A 25215-nucleotide genomic window follows, 5' to 3' on the forward strand; every position below is an offset into this window, starting at 1 on the left:
CGTGCCCGCGAGCATGCGCGTTCCGCCGCGCTCGGCCCGGCCCCGCCCCGCCGGGTCACGTGCGGCCCTCTTTGGCTCCGCCTCCCCCGGGGGCCCCGCCCCGCGCGCGCGGCACGTGACCGCGCCGGCTGTGTGGCCGTGGGCCGTGGCTTGCGCTTGCTCGGGCTTGGGTATCCGCGTCCGCGGTGTTCCTGTCGCCCTGGCTGCTTCCCCGCTGACCCTGGCTGTCACTAATTGGCGGGATTGCTTCTGTCTGCTCAGAACTGCAGGGCCCCTGGCCGTCTTGTTCTCTGCTGCGTCCGCAAGGACTTTCTGGAGGGACAGGCTGCGTGGTAGTGTGGCCTTGGTGTTTGTAGGTCATGCACCAGCGTGGAACTTAGGTACCGCTACCGTGACTCAAGACGGTGGAAGAAATGGGAATGAACAGGAAAGGAAAAGGCAGGCCAAGATTTCAGAAATCCTTGCCAGGGGAAGACGGTGGCCACCCAGTGCCTGCACACGCGTGTGTGGGTGGTGTGTGCATAATGGTCCCTGTGTTTTTAATGGCAGAGTTACAGACAGGCAGAGAGAGAGAGGTCTTCCATCCGCTGGTTCACTCCCCAGTTGGCTGAGCTGATCTGAAGCCAGGAGCCAGGAGCTTCGGGGTCTCCCACACAGGTGCAGGGGCCCAAGGACCTGGGCCATCTTTCACTGCTTTCCCAGGCCGCAGCAGAGAGCTGGATTGGAAGAGGAGTAGCTAGGACTCAAACGGGTGCCCACATGGGATGCTGGCACTGCAGCTTTACCTAATTTGTCACAGCACCGGCACTCCTCTGAAATTCAGAAAATGTTTGAGAGCTTCCTTGTCTTTGTTCACAAATCTGTGACTAATCCATGCATTTATGCTGCATGTATCAGTTATCTGAATAAACAAAGGCCAACGCTGTTCTCTGCCTCTAACAGAAGCGGAACAGCCAGCATCCCATGTCGGAGCACCAGTTCAAATCCCAGCTGCCCTGCTTCCAATCCAGCTTCCTGCTACTGCACCTGGGAAGGCAGCAGATGATGGCCCGAATACCTGGCCCTGCCTCCACACCACAGGGGAGACCCGTACTGAGTCCGTGGCTCCTGGCTTTCCCCTGGCCGAGCCCTGGCTGTTGCAGCCATTTGGGGAGCAAACCAGTATATGGAAGATCTCTCTCTCCCCTCTCCCTTCTCTCTCCCTTTCTCTGTAACTCTGCCTTTCAAATAAATAAAAGAGAGAGGGAGAGGAGAGAGAAGGAGAGAGAGAGAGATGGGGGGGAGGGAGAGAAATGGGTGTCCTGCCGTCTCCCTTTCACGCTGTTCTGCCGTGATGGTTCTGAGTTATTTGACAACTCTGTAGGCTGCACAAAACTGATAATAAGGGGCCAGTGCTGTGGCATAGCGGGCAAAACTGCTGCCTGCAGTGCCGGCATCCCTTATGGGCGCTGCTTCAAGTCCTGGCTGCTCCACTTCCTCTATGGCCTGGGGAAGCAGTAGAAGACGGCCCAAGTCCCTAGGCTCCTACACCCACATGGGAGACCAGGAAGAGGCTCCTGGCTCCTGGCTTCAGCCTGGCACCACTCTGTCTGTTGTGGCCGTTTGAGGAGTGAACCAGCAGGTGGAAGACATGTCTAACTCTGATTTTCAAATAAATCAATAAAATCTTAAAAAAAAAAAAGGTTAGCTACTTTGAAAGGCAGAGCAACAGAGAGAAGAAGAGACATAAAAAGATCTTCCATCTGCTGATCCACTCCCCAAATAGCCACAGGCAAAAATAAAGCAAGGAGCCGGGTTCCATCCGGGTCCCATGGGTGGCAGGGGCCCACGCACCTGAGTCCTCGTCTGCTGCTCTCCCAGGGGCAATAGCAGGGAGCTGGATAGGAAGTGGAGCCACCACTCATGTGGGATCCCAGCATTGCAGGTGGAAGCTTAACTCCCTCTGCCCCAGCGCCAGCCCCAAGGAATTAAATGTTTTAAGATTTATTTATTGGATCCGGTGTTGCGGCATAGCAGGTTAAACCTCCTCCTGTGATGTTGGCATCCTATATAGGTGCAGGTTCAAGACTCAGCTGCTGCACTTCTGATCCAGCTCCCTGTCAATGCACCTGGAAAAAGGAGAAGAAGATGATCTAAGTGCTTAGGGCCCTGCACCACCATGGGAGACCCGGAGGAAGCTCCTGGCTTTGGCTTTGGCTTTGGCCATTGCAGCCATGGATAATGAACTAGTGATGGATGAACTCTCTCTCTGTCTCTCTCCCCCCCTCAGCCCCTTTCTGTAACTCTGCCTTTCAAATAAATAAATAAATCTTTTTTTTAAACACCAGCCCCATGAATGCACTTTTTATATTACCTATCAGTTATGTATGTAACATGTTGTTTAGTTGAATGTTTAGTAAAAGTAGCTGGGACTCCAACCAGCACTCCAAGGGAGATGTGTGGTCCCAAGAGGACTAAACCTGCTGCATCCCAACAACGCCAGCCCATCTCCCTCTTTCATTTTTCCTCTTCATTTCCTTCTCTTTTTTTGTTATTTTCTTTCTGTTTGTTTGGTTGTTGTTGTTGTTGTTGTTGTTTTGTATTTGAAAGAGTTACAGAGATGGAGAGATGAAGAGAGAGCGACCTTCCATCTGTTGGTTCACTCCTCAAATGGCCACAATGACCAGGGCTGGGACCTGGAAACAGGAGCTTCATCGGGGTCTCCCGCATGGGTGCAGGGGCCCAAGCACTTGGGCCATCTTCCGCTGCTTTCCCAGGCACATTAGCAGGGAGCTGGACTGGAAGTGGTTGAACCAGCCCCCGAACCGGCACAAATATGAGATGTCAGTGTCGCAGGGAGCAGCTTTACCGACTATGCCACAGCACTGGCCCCATCTCTCTTACTTCTAATTGAAGTAAATTTTGCAAAACAGAATTTACCATCTTCACATATTTGGTTTAAGTGTACAGTTCAGTAGAGTTGAGTACGTTCACGTGGCCATGAAACCATGTCCAGAACTTTTCTATTTTGCAAATCTGTGTACATTAAACAGCCATGCCCCCTCCCCATCCACACACACACACACACGCACACACGCACACCCAGGGCCTGGGAACCCGCCTGCTCTCTGGCTCCGGTGACTCTGACGGCCCTCGGCCAGTGTTCACAGCACACGTTGGTTCTGCATTCATCTGTCGCACACCTGAGTCGCTTCCAACGCGGGTGTGCGAGTCTCCTCGGGACCCTGTTCTCACTGCGTTGGGTCACCTGCCTGGAAGCGGAGCTGCTGGCCCAGGTGATAAAACCAGTGGAAACTTTCCGAGTGGCTGCTGTGCTGTCTTCCTCCATTGTTCCTTCCCAACAGGGCACGAGGGGGCACCAGCAAGAAGCTGGATGGGGAGCAGAGGAGCTGGGACTTGAACCAGGCACTCGGATGTGCGATGTGGGTGTCCCAAGTGGCGTCTCAATCCCTATGCCAAACGCCTGTCCCTAGATTCCTAGGAATTCTACAACACATGGCCATAAATTCTATGGCATGTGTTTTTTGGTGTTAACTTTTAAAACCTTTATCTATTTGAAAGGCAGAGTTGCAGAGAGGGAAGGAAAGAGAGAGGTCTTCCACCCACTGGCTCACTCCCCAGGTGGCTGCAATGGCCAGCCGTCTCTCTGGCTGCTTTCTCAGACCTATTAGCAGGGATCCAGATCGGAAGCAGAGCAGCTAGGACGTGAACCAGCGCTCATTTTGGGATTATGGCTACTTAACTCGCTGGACCACTACACCAGCCCCTATGAGTAATTCTATTTAGTCTGTTAACATTTTGTTTGCTTTGAAATTTTATTAAAAGTTTTGCGTCTGGGTCGGTGCCGCGGCTCAACAGGCTAATCCTCTGCCTAGCAGCGCCGGCACACCGGGTTCTAGTCCCGGTCGGGGCACCGATTCTGTCCCGGTTGCCCCTCTTCCAGGCCAGCTCTCTGCTGTGGCCAGGGAGTGCAGTGGAGGATGGTCCAAGTGCTTGGGCCCTGCACCCCATGGGAGACCAGGATAAGCATCTGGCTCCTGCCATCGGAACAGCGCGGTGCGCCGGCTGCAGCACACCGGCCTCGGCGGCCATTGGAGGGTGAACCAACGGCAAAAAGAAGACCTTTCTCTCTGTCTCTCTCTCTCACTGTCCACTCTGCCTGTCAAAAAAAAAAAAAAAAAGTTTTGCATCTGCAACAGTGGGGAGATGGGGAGATGTTGGTCAAAGGACTCGAACTTTAAGTTACAAAGAGGCTGTCATTGCTGTGCACGGGCTGAGCCTCAGCTTGGGGCTCCTACATCCAGTATCAGTGAGCCAGCTCCAGCGCTGGCCACTCGGCCTCTGATCCAGCTTCCCGCTAATGTGACTGGGATGTGGCGGACGACAGCCCAACTGCTGGAGATCCTGCCATCCACGTGGGAGAACTGGAAGAAGCTCCTGGCTCCTGGCTTCAGCCTGGCCCAGCCTTGGCTGTTGTGGCCATTTGGGGAGTGAACCAGTGGATGGAAGATCTCTCTCTTTCTCTCTCTCTGACTTAAACATAAAACAAAATTTTTAAATAAAAATAAATAAGAATTTTTGCATCTATCTTCATGAGCAATGTCTATCAGTTTTATTTTCTTGCCATTTTTACGGTTCAGTGGCAATAAGTTTTTTTTTTTTAAAGATTTTATTTATTCATTTGAGAGGTAGAATTGCAGACAGTGAGAGGGAGAGACAGAGAGAAAGGTCTTCCATCCTTCCATCCACTGGTTCACTCCTCAAATTACTGCAACGGCCGGAGCTGCACCAATGTGAAGCCAGGAGCCAGGTGCCTCTTCCTGGTCTCCCATGAAGGTGCAGGGACCCAAGGACTTGGGCCATCTTCCGCTGCTCTCCCAGGCACATCAGCAGGGAGCTGGATTGGAAGAGGAGCAGCCAGGACTGTTGAGGTCAATTTGTTCTGAGAGGAGGAGCACGGTGGGGGCAAGAGGCGCGGAGTCACCACACAGACCCCGGGAGTTGGGTGAAAGCAGGCCAGAGGCGAGCAGCCCACAGACTTGTTTATTTCAGTTGGTGCAGCAGCTTAAATAGTCCAGTAAGCCAATCCTGCCAAGGGGCGGTTTATGCCCTAACCAATCACTGTCTGTTGCCAGGCAGGCTCCTTGCCAGGTGGGTTTCAAAGCCATTCCTGAGTAACTGCCACTCGCTTGCCAGCGGCCATCTTGGCATGGCCTTCTCATTCCAGCACATTTCCCCTTCTCATTTATTTTTGAGCAGTGGGAGGCATGATCCTTGGCCATACCATTGGTGGCCACGTGTCCATGTGGTCTCCGGATGTGGCTGTGCCTGTCTTAGGTTGTCCCCCAGCGGATCTCACCCGTCGTTGACTAACCAGCGCTCAAATCGAGAGACCACAGGAGTGTTTGCTCAGATGGGGGTAGGAATGAGGAACAATGGTAATCAGGAATGGCGTGACCACACGCAGGCTATGAGCCATTCGAGTGGCTGACCAGAGCTAGTGGGATACACAACAGTAACAGATGTGGCTGTGGGCAGTTCCTCAGGGTAGGATGATAGGGCAGGTGCGTCTGCTAACAAGGCGAGCTCTCAGTCTTGTTCAGCTGGTTCTGGTTGGCTGTCAGTTGCAGGTTTGGTATTTCTGGCTATACCCAAATGGGCGGTCCTACATTCTCTGGAAAGACACAAGCAGCCAGGACTAAAACCAGTACCCATATGGGATACCGGCACTGCAGGCGGAGGATTAACCTAGTGCACCACGGCACCGGCCCCACTGTGGCAATAAGTTCTTTCATAATGTTGTACAACCATCACCACCCTCCTCCTCTAGAATGCTTTTCATCTTAGAAAACCAGAACTCTGTACCAATGAGCGTTCACTCCCCATTCCCTCTCCATCAGCCCTTGGTCTACCATTCTACTTTATGGGTTTTTTTTTTTTTAAGATTTTTATTTTCATTTATTTATTTGAGAGGCAGAGCTACAGACAGAGAGAGGGAGAGACAGAGGGAAAGGTCTTCCATCCCCTGGTTCACTTCCCACATGGCTGCAATGGCCAGGGCTGGGCCAGGCTGAAGCCAGGATCCAGGAGCTTCTTTAGGCCTCCCACGTGGATGCAGGGGCACAAGCACTTGGGCCATCCTTCTCTGCTTTCCTAGGTGCATTAGCAGGGAGCTGGATCAGAAGTGGAGCAGCCAGGACTCGAACTTGTGCCCATATGGGATGCCGGCATCATAGGCAGCGGTTTCACCCACTGCATGCACTGCAACACTGGTCCCTCTCTCTTCCTCCCTCCCTCTCTTCCCTCCCTCCTTCCCTTCCTCCCTCCCTTCCTGGAGGCAGAGAAATAGGCACACAGCTCCCATCTGCCCCAAACGCTCTTGCCCCAGATGCCCGCAACAGCCAAAGCCGGGAGCCAGGAACTGAATCCAGGGCTCCCCCAGGGATGGCAGAGACTCAGCTCTTGACCCACCATCTGCTGCCTCTCAGGGTCCGCGTTGGCGGGAATGCTGGACTCTGGAGTGTAGCCGAGGCTCGAACCCTGGTACTGCGATCTGGGACACAGGTCTCTTACCCACTAAGGCCAATGCCACTCCCAGTCCTGCTCTCTCTTACCTATTGTTGGCATGGTGCTTCAGCCCAGAGCCAATTAAAAGAAACCACATAGTAGTTTGTACAACAGAAGTTTAATAGAAAGATTTATTAACAATCCCAAATGATTGGAATTACAAGAGGTTGCTAGTAAGAAATAGAGAGAACATTAAACAGTATAGGGATCGCAGACAACTAGGAGCAGCCCCTACTGTAGGGTGGGGACTCCCCCAGGGCTGAGGGCCAGACCCTGATGGACAGGACGGGGCTGTGGCGCCCTGAATGGCAGTGACGTCCCCATGGCTGGAAATCAGCCACGGTGCCAACTCACAGAGCCACTGCGAATCCAGCCCAAGGAGCTTGGGAAAGCTGTTTCCAGGGAAGCGTCTCACCAGAGCCCCCCCCCCCCCACTAAAAATACAGCCTGGGGCAGGTGTTGGGAGAAGCCTCTGGCAGCTGACAACACAGCAGGAGGCAGGTGCCGGAGAAGCCCTGTGCCGGAGAAGCCCTGTGGGTGGAGAAGCCCTGTGGGTGGAGAAGCCCAGTGTGCCGGAGAAGCCCTGTGCCGGAGAAGCCCTGTGGGTGGAAGAAGCCCTGTGGGTGGAGAAGCCCTGTGGGTGGAGAAGCCCAGTGTGCCGGAGAAGCCCAGTGTGCTGGAGAAGCCCTGTGCCGGAGAAGCCCAGTGTGCCGGAGAAGCCCTGTGGGTGGAGAAGCCCTGTGGGTGGAGAAGCCCAGTGTGCCGGAGAAGCCCAGTGTGCCGGAGAAGCCCTGTGGGTGGAGAAGCCCAGTGTGCCGGAGAAGCCCAGTGTGCCGGAGAAGCACAGTGTGCCGGAGAAGCCCGCCTAGCAAGCAGCCAGAAGCAGGAAGGAAAACCCTTCCCCACAGGAGAAATATTTAAAGGGCCCAACTCCATTTTCTCAGAGCAAGCAAAAACTTGGTAATTGAACACACGGCATGTCTTTTTCCATGCTTTGATTTTTATACGTAAACAGCTTTAGGGAGAGAAATTCATGTACCATAAAATTCACCAATTTAAATGTATAATTCAATGGCTTGGGTATATTACATTATTAATTCTTTTAAATTATGATAAATAAATGTATATTTATGTGATGCAGCAGGTTAAGCTGCTGCCTGCCGTGCCAGCGTCCCATATGAGTGCTGGTTCTAGTCCCGGCTGCTCCACTTCCTATCCAGCTCCCTGATAATGCACCTGGGAAAGCAGGGAAAAATGGCCCAAGTGTTTGGGCTCCTGCACCCACCTAGGAGACCCAGCTGGAGCTCCAGGCTCCTGGCTTTGCCCTGGCCCAGCCCTGGCCATTGTGCCCATTTGAGGAGTGAACAAGTGGATAGAAGATTTCTCTGTCCCTCCCTCTGTCTATAACTTTGCTTTTCAAATAAATATTTTTTAAAAATTTTTCCCTTTTTACCAATTTCTGGATGTACAACTCAGCACCATTAATTGTATTCACAATTTTTTATTTTCAGATTTATTTATTTATTTGAAAGTCCAAGTTACACAGAGAGATAAGGAGAGGCACAGAGAAAGAGGTCTTCCACCCGCTGGTTCACTCCCCCAATTGGCTGCAACAGCTGAAGCTGTGCTGATCCAAAGCCAGGAGCCAGGAGCTTCTTCTGGGTCTCCCATGCAGGTGCAGGGGCCCAAGGACTTGGGCCATCTTCCACTGCTTTCCCAGGTCATAGCAGAGAGCTGGACTGGAAGTGGAGCATCCAGGACTCAAACCGGCACCCATATAGGATCCGACACTGCAGGCGGCAGCTTTACCCGCTGTGCCACAGCACCGGCCCCTGTATTCACAATTCCACTTGCAATCTTTACCACTGTTTACAAAGCTTTTCATTACCCCAAATAGAAGCCATGCACTCAGCAATAACTCCCATCCCATAATTCTCCGTCCCCACAACCCAGGTAATGTCTAATCTACTTTCTTTTCTATAACTGTGCATATCCCAGCTGCCCCATGTCTGGTCTTTCATGTCTGCTTCTGTCACTGGGCGTAGTCTTCAAGGTCCACCCTTGTCGTAACATGGAAAGCAACTCGGTCCTTTTGTATGAATGAAGAAAATGCCACGATATGAATATGTCACCTTTTGCTTAGCCAACTCATCTGCTGATGGACACCAAAGTCGTCTCTACCTTCTAGAAATTTGTGAACAGCACTGCAACAAACATCAGCATACAGACGTCTGTGCTGGCTTTCAGCGCCCGGCAGAGGCGCTGCTGAGTCACGTGGTCGTTCTATGTTTAGCTTTCCGAGGAAGGGCTACACTGTTTTCCATAGCAGCTGCAACGCTTCACACTCCGTGCAACATATACTCCTGTTCCAGCCCCTCTACGCCGTTGTCAGTCCTCAGTAGTGTTGCTCCTTCTCATTGATCCTGGGAAGGAAAGCTGGCGTCTCATTATGGTTTTGATATGCAGATGAGCCCTCCAACTTGTTCTCTCTCTCTCTTTTTTTTTTAAGATTTATTTATTTACTTGAAAGTCAGAGTTAGAGAGAGAGAGAGAAAGAGGTCTTCCATCACTGGTTCACTCCCCAGATGGCTGCAATGGCTGGAGCTGTGCTGATCTGAATCCAAGAGCTTCTTACGGGTCTCCCATGCAGATTCAGGGACCCAAGGGCTTGTGCCATCTTCTACAGCTTTCCCAGACCATAGCAGAGAGCTGGATTGGAAGTGGAGCAGCCAGGACTCGAACCAGCGCCCATATGGGATGCCGGCACTGCAGGTGGTGGCTTTACCTGCTATGCCACAGCGCCAGCCCCTCCAACTTTTTCTTTTTCAAGTTTGCTTTCACTATTCAGGGTCCCATAGATGCCAGATAAATACTAGAATAAATGTTTCTATTTTTGTAAAAACTGGTGGTTGGGATTTGGATGGCCATTGCATTGAATCTCTAGATTGGTTTGGATACTATTGTCACCATAGCAATATTAAGCCTTCCAACTCATGAACATGGGGTAACTTTCCATTTATTTAGGTCTTAATTTTTTTTAAAGATGTATTGTTTATTTGAAAGGCAGAGTTACAGAAAGAGGGAGAGACAGAGAGACCTTCCACCTGCTGGAGCACTCTCCAGATGGCTGCAAGGGCCCGGCTGTGCCAGGCCGAAGCCAAGAGCCAGGAACTCCATCTGAGTCTCCCATGTGGGCGGCAGGGACCATCATCTGCTGCCTCCCAAGCACATTAGCAGGGAGCTGGATCAGCAGCAGAGCAGGCGGGACTGAGATCAGCACTCTGATGTGCGAAACAGTCATTCTAAGGAGCAACTTAACCCGCTGCATCACAACACCTGTCACTCACTATTCTCATGATTGAGCTTAAGCTCACCTTTCTACTCATTTTCTACTTGCTGTTTGTGTTCATTGTGTCCTATATGCCCCCCCCTGACTCCGAGGTTTATTTTTTTGAAAATCACAGAGAGAGAGAGAGAGAGAGAGAGAGAGAGAGAGAGAGAGAGATCGGTCTTCTGTCCCCTGGTTCACTCCCTGGGGCTGGCCAGGCTGAAGCCAGGATACAGGAACTTCATCTGGGTCTCCTGCATGGGTGGTAGGGATCAAGCACTTGGGCCATCTGCCGCTGCTTTCGCAGGTGCATTAGCGGGGAGCTGGATCAGAAGGGGAGCAGCCGGGACTCAAAGCAATATTTAGATATGGGATGCCGATGTTACAAGGGGTGCCTTATTATGTTATAATGGTAAAGACATTGCTTTTTGGTCAACCAAATTCAACTAATAAGAAAACTGCAATTATTGGGATATTATGCAACCGTTCAAAAGAATCAAGGAGGACTCTGTTACCTGACAAATCATGTCACACAAGGGTCTGTATAACATGATCCTATTTACACAGTCCTGCGCCATGTAACAATGCTCTGGCCAACAGTAGATCACATACACAACGGTGGTTCCTTAAGGTCAGAATTAATCTGATGATGCCTATGGCCTAGTGACATCACAGCCATCACAATGTCATTGGGCAACACATCACTCACATGTCAGTGGTAACGTTGCTGTCAACAAACCTACTCACTGTAAGTCACATAAAAGTGCAGCACCCAGGGCAGGCATCTGGTCTAGCATCTAGAAACCTGCGCCCCAGGGGGCTGCCGCCTACAGTGCCGGCATCCCATATGGGTGCTGGTTCTAGTCCCAGCTGCTCTACTTCTGATCCAGCTCTCTGCTGTGGCCTGGGAAAGCAGTAGAAGATGGCCCAACTCCTTGGGCCTCTGCACCTGTGTTGGGGACCCGGAAGAAGCTCCTGGCTCCTGGCTTTGGGTCGGCGCAGCTCCAGCTTTTGCGGCCACCCAGGGAGTGAACCAGCAGATGGAAGACCTCTCTCTCTCTCTCCCTCTCTCACTGTAATTCTGCCTTTTGAAAAAAAAATAGATCTTTAAAAAGAAAAAAGAAAGAGGGGCCGGCACCATGGCTCACTCGGTTAATCCTCTGTCTGTGGCACCGGCAACCCATATGGGCGCTGGGTTCTAGTCCCAGTTGCTCCTCTTCCAGTCCAGCTGTCTGCTGTGGCCCGGGAGGGCAGTGGAGGATGGCCCAAGTGCTTGGGCCCCTGCACCCACGTGGGATACCAGGGAGAGGCACCTGGCTCCTGGCTTTGGATCGGCACAGCGCTGGCTGTAGCAGCCAGTTGGGGGGTGAACCAACAGAAGGAAGACCTTTCTCTCTGTCTCTAACTCTCACTGTCTAACTCTGTCAAATAAATAAATTTTTAAAATATAAAAATAGAGCGAGAGAATTCTCTCCCAACAATAACATCGCCTAACGATGCATTTCTCATCATTAAGCACCACGTGACTGTATTTTAAAATCCATCTGTATTATGCACTTATGTATAACTATATATGTCTAGAAATGTATTTTAACAGTTTTGTTGGGATAAGTTCACACAGTATACATTCAATGTGACCAGTGACATTGTTCTTTGTACATCCACAGAGTGACGAATATACAAGTATCGCCCAACAGTCATCACCACCCAACCTCAGACCATTCTGATGACCGCAAAACAAACAACTCTGCCTACCACCGGCCACTCCCCGTTCGCTCACCTCTCAGCCCTAAGCAGCTACTGAGCTGTTGTTGCTTTAGTTCTGCCCATTCTGGACAAATGAGCAGAATCATGCAAACTACGGTCTTCTGTGATTTTTTTTTTCGTTTAGCACAATTAAAATATTTATTTATTTATTTGTGAGACAGAGAGAGCTCCCGACGACTGGTTCACTCCCAAACGCCCACAATGAAGCCAGGCGCGGAGAATCTGAGTCTCCCAGGTGGGTGGCAGGAACGCAAGCTCCCTGGGCATCGCTCTCTTCTCAGGGCAGGAGCAGGGGGTAGAATCCAGGTGCTCTGATCTGCGGCTCAGACTTCGGGTCAGCATCATACCACCGCCCATATTTTGGTTTCTCTTGCGGAGGACCGAGAAGTGGAAGTGCCAGATCACATGGTAATTCTACACACAACTTTCTGAGGAGCTGTCAGAGTGTGTTTTTTTTTTTTTTAAGATTTATTTTATTTATTTGAAAGACAGAGTTACAGAGAGAGGTAGAGACAGAGACAGAGAGGTCTTCCACCTGCTGGTTCACTCCCCAATAGGCCGCAACAGCCAGAGCTGGGCTGATCCAAAGCCAGGAGCCAGGAGCTTTTTCTTTTTCTTCTTTTATTTTTTTATTTTTTTGACAGGCAGAGTGGACAGTGAGAGAGAGAGAGACAGAGAGACAGGTCTTCCTTTTGCTGTTGGTTCACCCTCCAATGGCCGCTGCGGCCGGCGCACCTCACTGATCCGAAGGCAGGAGCCAGGTGCTTCTCCTGGTCTCCCATGGGGTGCAGGGCCCAAGCACTTGGGCCATCCTCCACTGCACTCTCGGGCCATAGCAGAGGGCTGACCTGGAAGAGGGGCAACCGGGACAGAATCCGGCGCCCCTACCGGGACTAGAACCTGGAGTGCCAGCGCCGCAGGCAGAGGATTAGCCTATTGAGCCATGGTGCCGGCCTGCCAGGAGCTTTTTCCCAGTCTCCTACACTGGTGCAGGGGCCCAAGCACTTGGGCCATCCTCCACTGCTTTCCCAGGCCACAGCAGAGAGCTGGATTGGAAGTGGAGCAGCCGGGACTTGAACTGGCGCCCATATGGGATGCTGGCACTGCAGGTGGAGGCTGTACCCGTTACGCCACAGGGCCAGCCCGGCCCCCAGCAGCTACAGTATTTTAAATTCCCACTAGCAATGAATGGCAATTCCCTTCTCTCCACACCATTAATATTTGATATCCATCCTCCAGGTGTGAAATTGTATCTCACTGCAGTTTTGTTTCCCATCTTTCCTGCACTTACTGACCATTTGGGGATTTGGGTTACCTAACCCCTTACTATTTAGTGGAGTTCTTTTTTATTCTGGAAACTCATTCTTTATGGATAGGTAACTGACAAATGTTTCCTAATTCTGTGGATTGTCTTTTCACTTTCTCTCTCTCTTTTTTTTTTTTTTTTTTTTTTTTTTGACAGGTAGAGTGGATAGTGAGAGAGAGAGACAGAGAGAAAGGTCTTCCTTTTTGCCATTGGTTCACCTTCCAATGGCCGCTGCGGCCGGTTCATCACGCTGATCCGAAGCCAGGAGCCAGGTGCTTCTCCTGGTCTCCCATGCGGGTGCAGGGCCCAAGGACTTGGGCCATCCTCCACTGCCTTCCCGGGCCATAGCAGAGAGCTGGTCTGGAAGAGGGGCAACCGGGATAGAATCCGGCGCCCCAACCGGGACTAGAACCCGGTGTGCCAACGCCGCAAGGTGGAGGATTAGCCTGTTAAGCCACGGCGCCGGCCTGTCTTTTCACTTTCTGAAGGGTACCCTTTGAGGCACAAGTTTTTAATTTTACGAGATCCAATGTATCAATTTTTGTTGTTGTTGCTTATGCTTTTTGTGCCCTGTCTAACCAAACGTTGCTTAAGCAGTGTCACAGATTTACCTCATGTCTTCCCTTAAGAGTGCTGCAGTTTTAGCCCTCACATGCATTTTTTTTTTTTATCACAGAAAGCTTTTATTACTGCAGAGGAAATTGGGAAATGCTGGAGACCATCCACACACAGCAACCTTGACAGCGCGTGTGATCAGGGAAGGGACGCAGAGGGAGCCCTGTCAGCTATGTCTGGGCAGACGTGTGCTTGGGTTAGGAAAGATGTGCGCACGTGCGCGCATTTGTGTCCGTGTACGTGTGTGTGGTCCTTACATGCATTTTTTAAAAATATGTATTTATCCACTTGAAAGGCAGAGTCAGAGAGAGAGAGAGAGAATCTCCTATCTGCAGTCCACTCTTCAGATGGCCAGAACTAGGCTGGTCCAAAGCTAGGATCCAGGAGCTGCTTCACAGTGCCAGGGGCCCAAGTCCCTGGGCCGTCTTCTGCTGCTTTCCCAGGTGGATTAGCAGGGAGCTGCATCGAAGTGCAGCAGCCGGGACTTCAACCTGTGCCCATAGGGGATGCCAATGCCAGCCCCACACCGATATTTTCTAAAACTAAGTCCTGCGCACCCAACTGTGGGTGGTCACTTCTGGAGGAGCACAAGAAGCCAAGGCATGGTTAGGATTTTTAAAAATTATTTATTTACTTATCTGGAAGGCAAAGTTACAGAGCGAGAGAGCAGAGAGAGAGAGAAACTTCCATCCACTGGTTCATCCCCAAATGCCTGCCACAGCCAGGGCCAAGCCGAAACAGGAGCCAGGAACTCCATCGGGGTGTCCCGCGTGGGTGGCAGGAGCCCCAGCACCTGAGCCCAGGGGTGCGCCTGGACAGGAGGCAGCAGGGAGTCACACCAGGCCCTGGGATGTGGGATGTGGGCAGCCCAGAGAGGACTTAGGCCCCTGGGCCAAACCCTGCTGCAGGCTGTGGTAATGGTAACCCATCAACCGGGTTTCTAAAGGGTTCAAGGTTGTCCCGACGTGGCTGTGCAGGGTCAAAGACTAAAGGATGCTGTGAAAGACAAAAACCCCACCACACTCATGGTGTGGAGAGGACAAGACCGGCTCCTCCCGGAGCAGCCTCCGAGGAGGAGGCAGGTGCAGAAGCCCAGGTCACGGGCGAGGTCACAGCGAAGCACCCGGGGCCGCGGGCAGGGGTCTGGGGTGGAGTGGAGGGCGGCGGGGCGCGCTGAGCGCGCACGCCGGGTCCGCGTCCACGCTGCGGGTCCGAGTCGCGGGTGGGCGAAGCCGTTCTGGGGCTGCGGGGCCGGGGCGGGGTGAGGGGACCCCCAGGGCGTGAGCCACCCGTGGAGAGGCTGCGGCCGGTCCAGGGCTCGCGGCCACGGCAGGGCCGGAGCGGGGCCCAGCGCGGGGCCCCTCGTGCAAAGCCCCGGGCACGTGCTCCCGGCCCGCGGCGCCCCGGAACCTTCGGCCGCCGCCGCCCGCGTTCGCCGCCGGACCCGTCGGGGGAACCCGTGCGCGGTTGCTAAGGGGCGGGCCCGGAAGTGACGCGCCCGGGGTTTGTTGACAGCGGAGGCGGCGGCGGCTGCAGGCTGCGAGCCGGAGGAGCCGGATCGGGGGAGGGGCCGGGCCCGGGAGCCAGCACCCGGTGGCCCTCCGCCCTAAGGGCAAGGTAACGGCCACGGGGTCGCCGCCGTGACCCCCTCCCGCCTGGGGCTGCAGCCCCCGGGACCCCACCTCCGCCCCGCCGACCCCCGTGCTACCCCGGACCCCGGCCCTAGCCTGACGAGATCCCCGAGCCGCGCCGCTCTGGCCCCGGATTCTCCCGGGCCCCCTCCTGCGCCCCTCCTCGCCCAGGAAGCATCCCGGCCGCTTCGCGACGCTGAGGGCAGGCCCCACCCCAGGGTAGGTCCGGGACCCCGGGCCAAGGATGTTTGAACGTCGTCCCCCTCCTCCGTCCGTGCCCCCGGCCTGAGCATCGCCGCTGCAGCCCCGTGCGGGGGTCGCTCTCGGCCGGCGGTGGGAGGGCTCCCTCCTGCACCCGAAGGCGGATGCCGCCCCGTCGGACGCCCCCTACAAGGTGGGGGATCCGTGTGGGCTGACAGGGCCGCGCGTCCGCCCCTCCTACCTGTTGGGGATGCTTACTCCCCCCCCCCCCCCCCCCCGGAGCCTCAGGGACGCCTGGAGCTCTGGATCAGCTCCCAAAAGGGACGGCAAGGTGCATGGGTGGAGCTGCCACCTGAGGCCAGGTTAGTAGAAAGTGAAACTGCGGGCCGTTATAGGTCCCTGGGTGCAGCCTGGCTCTCTCTGCCGGAGCCCCAGACTGCCTGTAAGTGCGTCCCGCTTTGGAAGGGAGGCGGGGGTGCCTGATTTCCCGGGGGGACCGCCCCCTGGAGGAGCTGTCCCCGGGTTCAGACAAGGCGCAAGGCGGCTGCCGTGGGTTCAGGGCTTCTCACCCCGGGTTCTTTTGTTCATTCAGTAAATAACAGTTAATCAGAAAGTGCACCAGGAAGGACCACGGGAGGGCCAGGCGGTGGGGAGGCTGGCCAGGGAGGGCCTGCGGTGAGGTGGTGTTTGAGAGGAGAGGAGAGGAGGAGGGCGCCGCATTCCAGCAGGCGTGGGGGCAGGAGGCCAGGTCAGCTGGCGCCAGGTGAGGGAGGGGAGGAGCGGTGAACCCAGGGCCTGGGTGACGGTGGGAGGATGGCGGGGCTGTCCACGGGACGCGGGCACCCGGTCAGAGCCGGGCTTGCTGAAGTGCCCGGTGGCCGGAGAAAATGCGGATCTGTTTCAGATGACAAAAGGCCATTGTTCCCCGGCCCTGTGTGTTAAGTACCCGTCTTCCACCACCTCCGGGATGGCCACAGATGGGATAAATACAAAAATAAAAGGAGGGGGGGCATCCATGGAACGCCACCGGCTCCGGGCTGTGAGAGTGCGAGCGAGGCACCTGCTCCCACGTCGGGCTTCCCATCTGTGGAAGAACTGTTGGGTTGAAGTCGATGGCGTGCTCAGTGCGGTGCTTGGCACGTAGGTCATACTTGCACACGCGTGTGAGCCTGTCTTTAGCACCTGCTGGTGGTGTCGGCCACCCCAGAAGCCTCTCTGCGTGGTGGAATTTGCAGGAATGTTGGGGGAGACAAGGTGGACCCCTCTTGGCACCCCGCAGTGATACCAGTGTCGTAAGCCTGGGTTCCTTGACAGCACTGGAAGATTAGGTTTTTGTTTGTTTTTTAGAGAGCCCAACAAATCCCCATCTGGCCGTATAACCTAGGTGAAATGGTGGTGTTGGAATGAGTGCAGCCCGGAGACAGGTGGGGGAGGGCAGTGTCTGGGCCCAGGTGTGGGGTGCGTGTGGTTAATCAGCGGGTGGAGACTGTTGGTCTGGAAGTGCCGGGCAGAGGCACTGCCTCCCAGGGAGCAGAACCACAGTTAATCTCCTCCTTGCCTGCCAAGCCCAGGCTGCATCAGCAGGCCTGGGTCATAGGCTGAGCAGGGCGACTGGGTCAGAGGCGGCGGAAGTGAAAGGTCAGGGCACTTGAAGCAGGCAGCCTGCATCCTGGAGCAGGCTGTGGTGGCTGGGGCACTGGGCTAGCACCCTGGAGACCCAGGTTCAAGCCCGGGCACCACAGCTGTCACGCTGTGTGAACATGGGCCGGTCCCACCTTTCTCTGGGTCTCTCTGGAAAGAATGTCACCCTCTTCCCACTAACTGTGAAGGCTGCTGGGAGGCTGAATGAGGTGCAGGTTGTGAAAGATTTGGGTGCGCCATAAAACTTCACCCCGGAAGGTTGGGGACAGCTCTGGTCTTGGCACCCGCGGGCTCTGCAGGTGCATCTGGGTGCCCATGGGCAGAGGGCTGCAGGTGGCCCTGAGGTGTCTCGGTCAGCTTCAGTACTTGAGCTGTTCTTTTTCTAAAACAAAACAAAACAAAAAACTAATATCTTCTAATTGTATTTTAAAGTTTGTAAGTTTGTTTATTTGAAAGGCAGTGTGACAGAAAGAGAGAGAGAGAAAAAAAAAAATCTTCCATCTGCTTGGTTCACTCCCCAAATGCTCACAAGAGCTAGGGCTGGGCCAGGCCGAAGCGAGGAGCCAGGAAATCTATGCGGGTCTCCCACATGAGTCTCAGGAAGCCAAGAACTGGAGCCATCATTTGCTGCCTTCCAGGGTGCGCAGCGGTGGGAAGCCGAGGGGGACTTGATCCCAGGCACGCTGATCTAGGATACACAGGGTCCCGGGCAGCAACTTACCCCGCTGTGCCCCAGCACCCAACCTCTTTGTGTTCTTGACTCCTGGAATGGGAGTTCAGAGACCCCTGCGAGCTCCCTGCTTGGCGACCAGAGTCTTCCATCTGGTTCAATCACGGAAGCTGGTTTGCCGGCTTCCAGACTGAACAGAAGGGCCAGCAGTCTCTGAGTGTCATTCTGAGAACGGTCACTGTGGGATTAGTGCGTAGCGTTCCATAGCTTCTGCCCGGTCGCCCCGTGAGGCAGGTGCCGCTCGCACACAGCGCGTTGGCGGGGAAGAGGTTGGAGGTCGCGGGCTGGAGACCTCCTTCACTCACAACCAGCAGTCACACTCTCACTGCATGAAGCAGGCCCCAGGGCCACAGGGAGTCCCTGTCTTCAGCAAGCTGCCAGTCCTATGGCAACAGGGGAAGGGGCAGCGTTGTAAATGGGTTAAGCCACTGCCTGCGACACCAGCGTCCCACATGGTGCTGTTTGAGTCCCGGCTGCTCCACTTCCAATGCAGCTCCGTGCTAACGCACTGGGAAAGCAGCAGAGGATGGCCCAAGCGCCTGGGCCCCTGCACCCACATAGGAGACCTGGGTGGATCAGCCCCAACCTTTGTGGCCATTTGGAGAGTGAGCCAGCAGACGGAAGATTCCTCTCTCTGTCTCTCCCTACCCCTCTCTGTAGCTCTGCCTTTCAAAATAACTAAATAAAAAAATGACATATGCCATGGACTGGGGCCAGCAATGCCGGATCCGTGCACAGGGACGCTCAGGGTCGTAAGGAAGCAGGGAGAGGAAGCAGAGGCTTGGGGCAGGGGTCTGTCCATAGCACAGGTGGGAGCCGGAGCCCTGGAGTCCAGCACTGGCCAGGGGACCTTGTGCAAGCCATTGCATGACGGAACTGTAGTCTCTTCATCTGGGACACAAAACCGTGTGTCCCACAGAGGCTGGTGGCTCTGACAAGCTCACAACAGGGGGTCTGGAGCAGATGAATCCTGTACACGTACTGGAGCGCGCCAGGCCCCGTCCCCAAACTCCTCAGCCACGCAGTCTCAGCTGCCTCATCTGTCAATTGTAGATCACGTGCGTTTTAAAGGAGTCATTTATTTCTTTGAAAGGCAGAGTTACAGAGAGAGAGAGAGAGAGAGAGATCTTCCATCAGCTGGCTCACTCCTAAAATGGTTGCAATTTCCAGGGCTGGGCCAGGCCAAAGCCAGGAGCCTGGAACTCCATCCGGGTCTCCCACGTGGGTGCAGGGGCCACCTTCTGCTGCTTTCCCAGGCGCCTTAGCGGTGAGGGGGATCAGAAGTTAGCAGCTGGGACTCGAACCAGCACTCACATGGAATGCCGACGCCACAGGGGGCAGCTCAACCCACTGCACCACAATGCTGGTCCCTAAATTGTAGGGTTTTTTTGTTATTAAGATTATTTATTGGCCAGCGCCGTGGCTTAACAGGCTAATCCTCCGCCTTGTGGCACCGGCACACTGGGTTCTAGTCCCGGTTGGGGCGCCAGATTCTGTCCCGGTTGCCCCTCTTCCAGTCCAGCTCTCTGCTATGGCCTGGGAAGGCAGTGGAGGATGGCCCAAGTGCTTGGGCCCTGCACCCGCATGGGAGACCAGGAGAAGCACCTGGCTCTTGGCTTCGGATCAGCGCGATGAGCCAGCTGCAGCAGCCATTGGAGGGTGAACCAACAGCAAAAAGGAAGACCTTTCTCTGTCTCTCTCTCTCTCACTATCCACTCTGCCTGTCAAAAAAAAAAAAAAAAGATTATTTATTTATTTATTTATTTGAAAGTTAGTTACACAGAGAAAGGAGTGGCAGAAAGAGAGCGAGGTCTTCCATCTGCTGGTTCACTCCCCAGATGGCCGCAAAGGCCAGAGCTGGGCCAATCTGAAGCCAGGAGCCAGGAGCTTCTTCAGGGTCTCCCACACCGGTGCAAGGGCCCAAGGACTTAGGCCATCTTCTACTGCTTTCCCAGGCCATAGCAGAGAGCTGGATTGGAAGTGGATCAGCTGGGAGTTGAACTGGCGCCCACATAGGATGCTGGCACTGCAGGCGGTGGCTTTACCCACTACGCCATAACACCAGCCCCCTAAATTGTAGATTATAATAACTGGTGTCTCGCGTGGGTGTTGAGGGAATTCACTGCATTATTGGTATTTGCTTGGTGCTCACTGTGGTAATGGTCACAGACAAGTTTGGTTGCAAGAAGAGAACCCAGGCAGTCTGGTTCCTGGCCTACCACAGCGTCCCCAAGGCCTCCGCCCCCAGGTGGCACCAGCAGCCACTGGTGCTGATGTGGCCGTCTGACCCCCTTGCTCTCTGCGTCTTCCCAGCAACCTGCCCTGCAGACTTCGCAAGCCAGGTGACCTCTGACCCTCCCCTGCACCCTTGCCCCTGGAGTCCCAGGGCACTTGCCCCGACCTCTGGCCCGTGATCCACGCTCTCCTGGAGAGCCACCAGCGTTAGCTCGGGATTTCCCCCAGCTCCTGGGTTAAAGTTTCACAGCGCAGGTGCTGTGCCAAGACGTAGCACTTCTGGCTCCCCGAGCCTGTCTGTCCCCTGGGTCTCTAGACACTGGCCAGGTCCCCGGCTGCCTGCTCTGGACCTCAGGTCCCTCCAGGCCTGGGGTGGATGCAAGGACCAGGGACGCAGGGTTTAGTGAGGCTCGCATCCCTTGCTCGACGGCTTTCCCGTCTCGAGCCCGCTTCTTAGCTGCGTGGCCTCAGTGTCTTCGCCAGAAAATGGGCTAACAGCTCACCTTGCAGCACTCCAGGGAGGTGCTTCTGGCGACAGCAAGCCTTAGGCTGTGTGAGCAGGCAGACCCAGGGCTGTCATCCCAGGGCTGAGGGTGGAGAGGGCTGACTGAGCCGTGACGGTGCCCAGCCATGCGGCAGTGTGGGCTCCTAGGAAGTGCGGCTCTGTTGGGTAAGCGAGAGACTCGCCGAGCTCGAGGTGTGAGGAGCCTGCTACCGCGTCTGGGGGCAGCCAGCATGGAGGCGGCGGTGGCTGCCGTCCTGCCCCTCCCCCCAGGGCGTCATGAGCTCTCGATGGACCCAGCTTTAGAGAACCTGCGAGGGTGGAGACAGATGCAGGGCCTCCCACGTGGTGGTCTGTGAGAGCCAGGGTGCCAGAGGGCCGGTGCCGCCGTGAGGGTGAGGGTCCCTAGGGGTACAGTGGGCAGAGGTGGCTGCCTCTGGCGGCTGCCAGGCCTGCAGCCGGAGGGGGCACAGGGAGCAGGGTGCTCCAGACCCTGGCCTTTGCTCCTTCCTCCTCCAGCTCACCCCAGCCCCAAGCAGCAGGGCAGCTCTGCCAAGGGGAAGTTGGCAGATGTCACCATCTGCCCGGCTTGTCTTTTGGGGGCTGCGGTTGCCCTTGGTGACTGCCACGGCGCTGTTCCCTCCACCTGGAGAGCAGGATCGAGGCAGAGCAGCCATCTGGGGGCCTGGGCTCAGACCCGCAGGAAAAGCCAAGTGCCTGGTGGTTCGATGCCAGCGGCGTCCTGAGGCATGGGCACGGGGGCGGGGACACGGGGAGAGCGTGCCCATCCTCCCTGGCTTCGTGGGCCTGGTCATTTCCGCCACAGGCCTGCCTGTGTGTCAGGCCCCGCACTGGGTGTTCAGTGCCTCCTTTGTTCATTGAGCAAACGGCTGGCCCCAGGCCCATGGCGCCAGTGTCGCCTGCACCCGCTCGCCTTGTAGCCCGCACCCGTCTTTCCCCTCCTCCCACGACTCTGCCCCACGCTCCCCACCACCGGCGTTCCCTAGGGCTCGTCTCCTCCTAGGACGCCTGCCCGGGCTCTGCGCCCGGACCTCGGGGCCCTCCCTGGCCTTCAGCACGCTGGTCCCCGTCATGTGCCGACGTCGGTGCAGTGCTCCAAGAGGTCAGGACCTCGCCTGGCTGCTCACCGCGACACCCACAGGCCCAGGGAGGCCGCGCCAGACGAGGCAGCCTGGCGTCTGTTCTCGTGCGCTGCTGTCAATCAAGGTAGCCGGCTGATTTCATCGGCCTGGCTGCGAGGTGTTAGCGGGGACACACGTGGGAGCACCCCGGCAGGCAGCTTGGACGCCAGGCCCAGCGGCCAGGAGTGCCTCCCCGAGGGCATATTCGGGGAGAACAGGAGCAGTGTTGGAGGGTTCAAAGTGGAACAAGTAGTTGGCTTTGCAGGGTGCCGGTCGAGTGAGGAGGACCTGGGCAGAGGTCTGAAGCTGACCTAGGCCCAGGCCTCTCGCCTGTGCAGTGAAGGAGGCCACGCCGCCCGGAGGAAGGGCCAGGGGGGCCGAGGAGGCACAGAGCTGGTTCTGACTCCAGAGGCCTCGAGTGGCTGCTGGAAGAGACTGGACTTGTCCGCTTCCACAGGGCGAGGCCTCCCTGCCAGCACCACTGCCTCACTCCAGTTTCCCAGGCAAGAGAGCTGCTGGGCTCTTGAAGACCTGGACACGGAGGAAGGCACAGGGAGGTCAAGCCCAGGGCCCGGGCCTCCTGCTCACCAGGCCCTCCCTCGATGGTGTCATGTTGCCAGGGGCACAGCTGACACAAGGGGCCTGTGGGAAACCCAGGCTAGGGACTGGGCTGGGCTGGGACAGACCCTGCTGTGTTTGGGGTCCAGGGCAGGTGAGACAGTTGGAGGTAATGATTCTGATAGTAATAATAAGACCCGTCTTTTATTGAGCAGTTACTACGTGCCAGCCCTGTCTATGTAGCTGTGTGATGGTCGCGCAGGGCTGTAGACAGGCCTCTGTTTAAGGGAAAAGGCCACTGGGGCACAGAGGTGGAGACCCTTGCCCCCGTCCACCGGCCCTCCCGCAGCCAAGCTGGGACTTGAAGCTGGGTGTGCTGACCCCAGCACAGGCGCCAGTCAATGGCGCGCTTGACCTCCGAACCAGCTGATTCCAGGATCCGCAGGGCTCTGTGGTCTCCTTCCCTGGGCAGCCTGGAAGGCTCACGCAGGGCCTGTGCTGGGTCCTAAACCCTCTGGAGCCATCAGAGGTGATGTAAAGACTCCAAGAGGCAGTGCAGGTCCTCTGAGGACACGGTGGCCTCCTGTCCTGAGCCGGCGTCTCCTCACGTGTGAGACGGGAGCATCACCAGCTGAGTGCGTCGGGCCTGGGCCCGATTCCCAGCAGCCCCGTGAAGCGGGGACTATGTCCCCATTTCCCAGATGAGGAAACAGGGCGGAGGGGTTGCTGAAGTGGGAAACTGGGTCCAAACCCGGCTCGGCCTGACCACAGAGTCTGTAGTTTAAATTGGTTTTTGAAGTGTGCCGAACGTCAGGAGAGGCACGCCACTGTGCGCCCGATGCAGCTCCCGCGCACTCCCAGATGCCGTCGCCACCCTGCAGGCTGGCACCGGGCATTGGCGAGGCCTGCTCCCCGCTCCCTGTGGTGGAGACCCCAGCGGGAAGATGGTGGTTTGGGATGAATTCCTGACTGTCCTTGGTTCTGTAAATGGTTTCTTGTGCACTCAGCTTGCACGGGAGGCTTTGGTTTTCTCTCTGCAGCCACTGATTGTAGCCGGGGCCGCACTCAGTGGGGTGAGCACCTGACCAGGCCCTGGCTGTCTTCTCAACACGGGCGTCTTTCATGTTCAGCCATCTGCCGCCTTTTTATTGAATGATACGTGTGAGACAGCGCCGTGAATACCTGCAGGGACTCTGCCCATGGTCCAGACCTCAGAGGAAGCCCCAGAGCCTGCCTTCCGGCCACCACCCTGTAACCGCAGCCCTCGCCTCTCCCATCTCCCGTGATGCCCCTGTTTTGGGCCCGAGTGGAGGAGGATGGATAATGGGTCGAGGACGCAGATGCTCCTTGATGCCTGGCTGCCTTCGCTCCGTACGGTGCGGTTCTTCCGGGCTGCGGTCTGTGCGTTCCCATCACCACGCGGTATTTCACTGGAGCGCACCGTGATACCCACCCCAGTGTCAGGGGCCGTTCAGCTGCTGCGCCGTGCGTGGCACTGGCCGTCATGCGGTGAACACTCCAGCGCGTGTCTCCCGGTGCACAGTTAGCCACGCGCTCTCTCAGCCATCTGCCTAGGAGTGGACTTGCTCAGCGTTGAACCTGTGTGTGTTCAGCTTCTGTAAGTGAAGTTAAACAGTGCTCCCATTACATCCCAGTTCACACCAGTTTACGCGCCCGCAGCAGGGTGGGAGACTTCCCATTGTCCAATTCTTTTTTTCTTAATTATTTTTGAGATTTATTTTATTGGGGCTGGCACTGTGGTGTAGTGGGTAAAGCCGCCACCTGCAATGCCAGCATCCCATATAGGTACCTGTTCGAGTCCCAGATGTTCCGCTTCTGATACAGCTCCCTACTAATGCACCTGGGAAGGCAGTGGAGAATGGACCAAGTGCTTGGGCCCCTGCACCTATGTGGGAGACCCAGAAGAAGCTCCTGGCTCCTGGCTTCCAATTTGTTCAGCTCCAGCCATTGCAGCCTTTTGGGAGTGAACTAGCAGACGAAAGATCTTTCTCTGTCTCTCCCTCTCTCTCTAACTCTGCCTTTCAAATAAAAAAAAAATTAAGATTTATTTTATTTACTTGAAAGGCAGCTACAGAGAGAGGGAGAGACAAAACAAAGACAAATCTGTCTGCTGGTTTTACTGCCCAGATGACCATAATGGTTAGAGCTGGGCCAGGCTGAAACCAGGATCCAGGAGCTTCATCAGGGTCCCCTACATGGGTGCAGGAACCCAAGCACTTGAGCTGTCCTCTGCTGCCTTCCCAGGTACATTGGCTGGGAGCTGGATCCGAAGTGGAGCAGCCAGGACTTGAACTGGTGCCCACATGGGATGCCGATGTTGCAAGCAGCAGTTTAACCCACTATACCATAACACCCCCATCCCCAGATCTTTTTAAAAAATCTAACAATTTGTTTGTTTATTTTAATTTTATTTGAAACGCAAAGAGACAGAACCAGAGAGAGAGATCCATCTTCTATCCCCTTGAGCCGTTACCAGCCACCTCACAGAACGCGTCACCAGGAAGCAGGAACTGGAATCTAAGGCATGACTCGAGCTGGGCCCGGCCATTTAGGCTGGGCTGTTGCCCGTGTCTTCGTGGACGCCTGGGCTTGCCTCTCCTGCTGCCGCCGCTGTCACTGTTCCCAGCAGAGCCGGCTGGTGGCTGGGAAGTGGCATCTCATTGTGGTTTCCCTAGCAACTTCCCTGATACTCACGATGCTGAGTCCTCTTCAAAGGCCTGCCGTCCGTTCCGCTCTCCTTTGTGAAACACTGTTCAGGTCGTTCTCCCACGTTTTGCCTGGGTGCTGTCTTTTTTTCCAAACTGACACGCAGAAGTTGCTTACATCATCCTTTTTTATTTATTTGAAAGAGTTACACAGAGAGAGGAGAGGCAGAGAGAGAGAGAGAGGGAGAGAGAGGTCTTCCATCTGCTGGTTCACTCCTCAATTGGCCGCAACGGCCAGAGCTGTGCCGATCCGAAGCCAGGAGCTT

At 55.4% G+C, this 25215-nt stretch overlaps 1 protein-coding gene across 3 annotated transcripts in view; it reads left to right on the forward strand.

The window, feature by feature from the left end:
• Positions 1-15120: 15120 nt before the first annotated feature.
• ZER1 (zyg-11 related cell cycle regulator) overlaps positions 15121-25215 on the forward strand; it is a 28053-nt gene continuing 17958 nt past the window's right edge. For 2 of the 3 annotated variants that reach the window (XM_062207425.1, XM_062207428.1), the window contains exon 1: positions 15210-15433. The gene's annotated coding sequence lies outside the window, so the exon portion shown is untranslated. The other variant, XM_062207426.1, reaches the window with a different exon arrangement.

The sequence above is a fragment of the Lepus europaeus genome, chromosome 12, assembly GCF_033115175.1.
Source record: "Lepus europaeus isolate LE1 chromosome 12, mLepTim1.pri, whole genome shotgun sequence".
Taxonomy (NCBI): domain Eukaryota; kingdom Metazoa; phylum Chordata; class Mammalia; order Lagomorpha; family Leporidae; genus Lepus; species Lepus europaeus.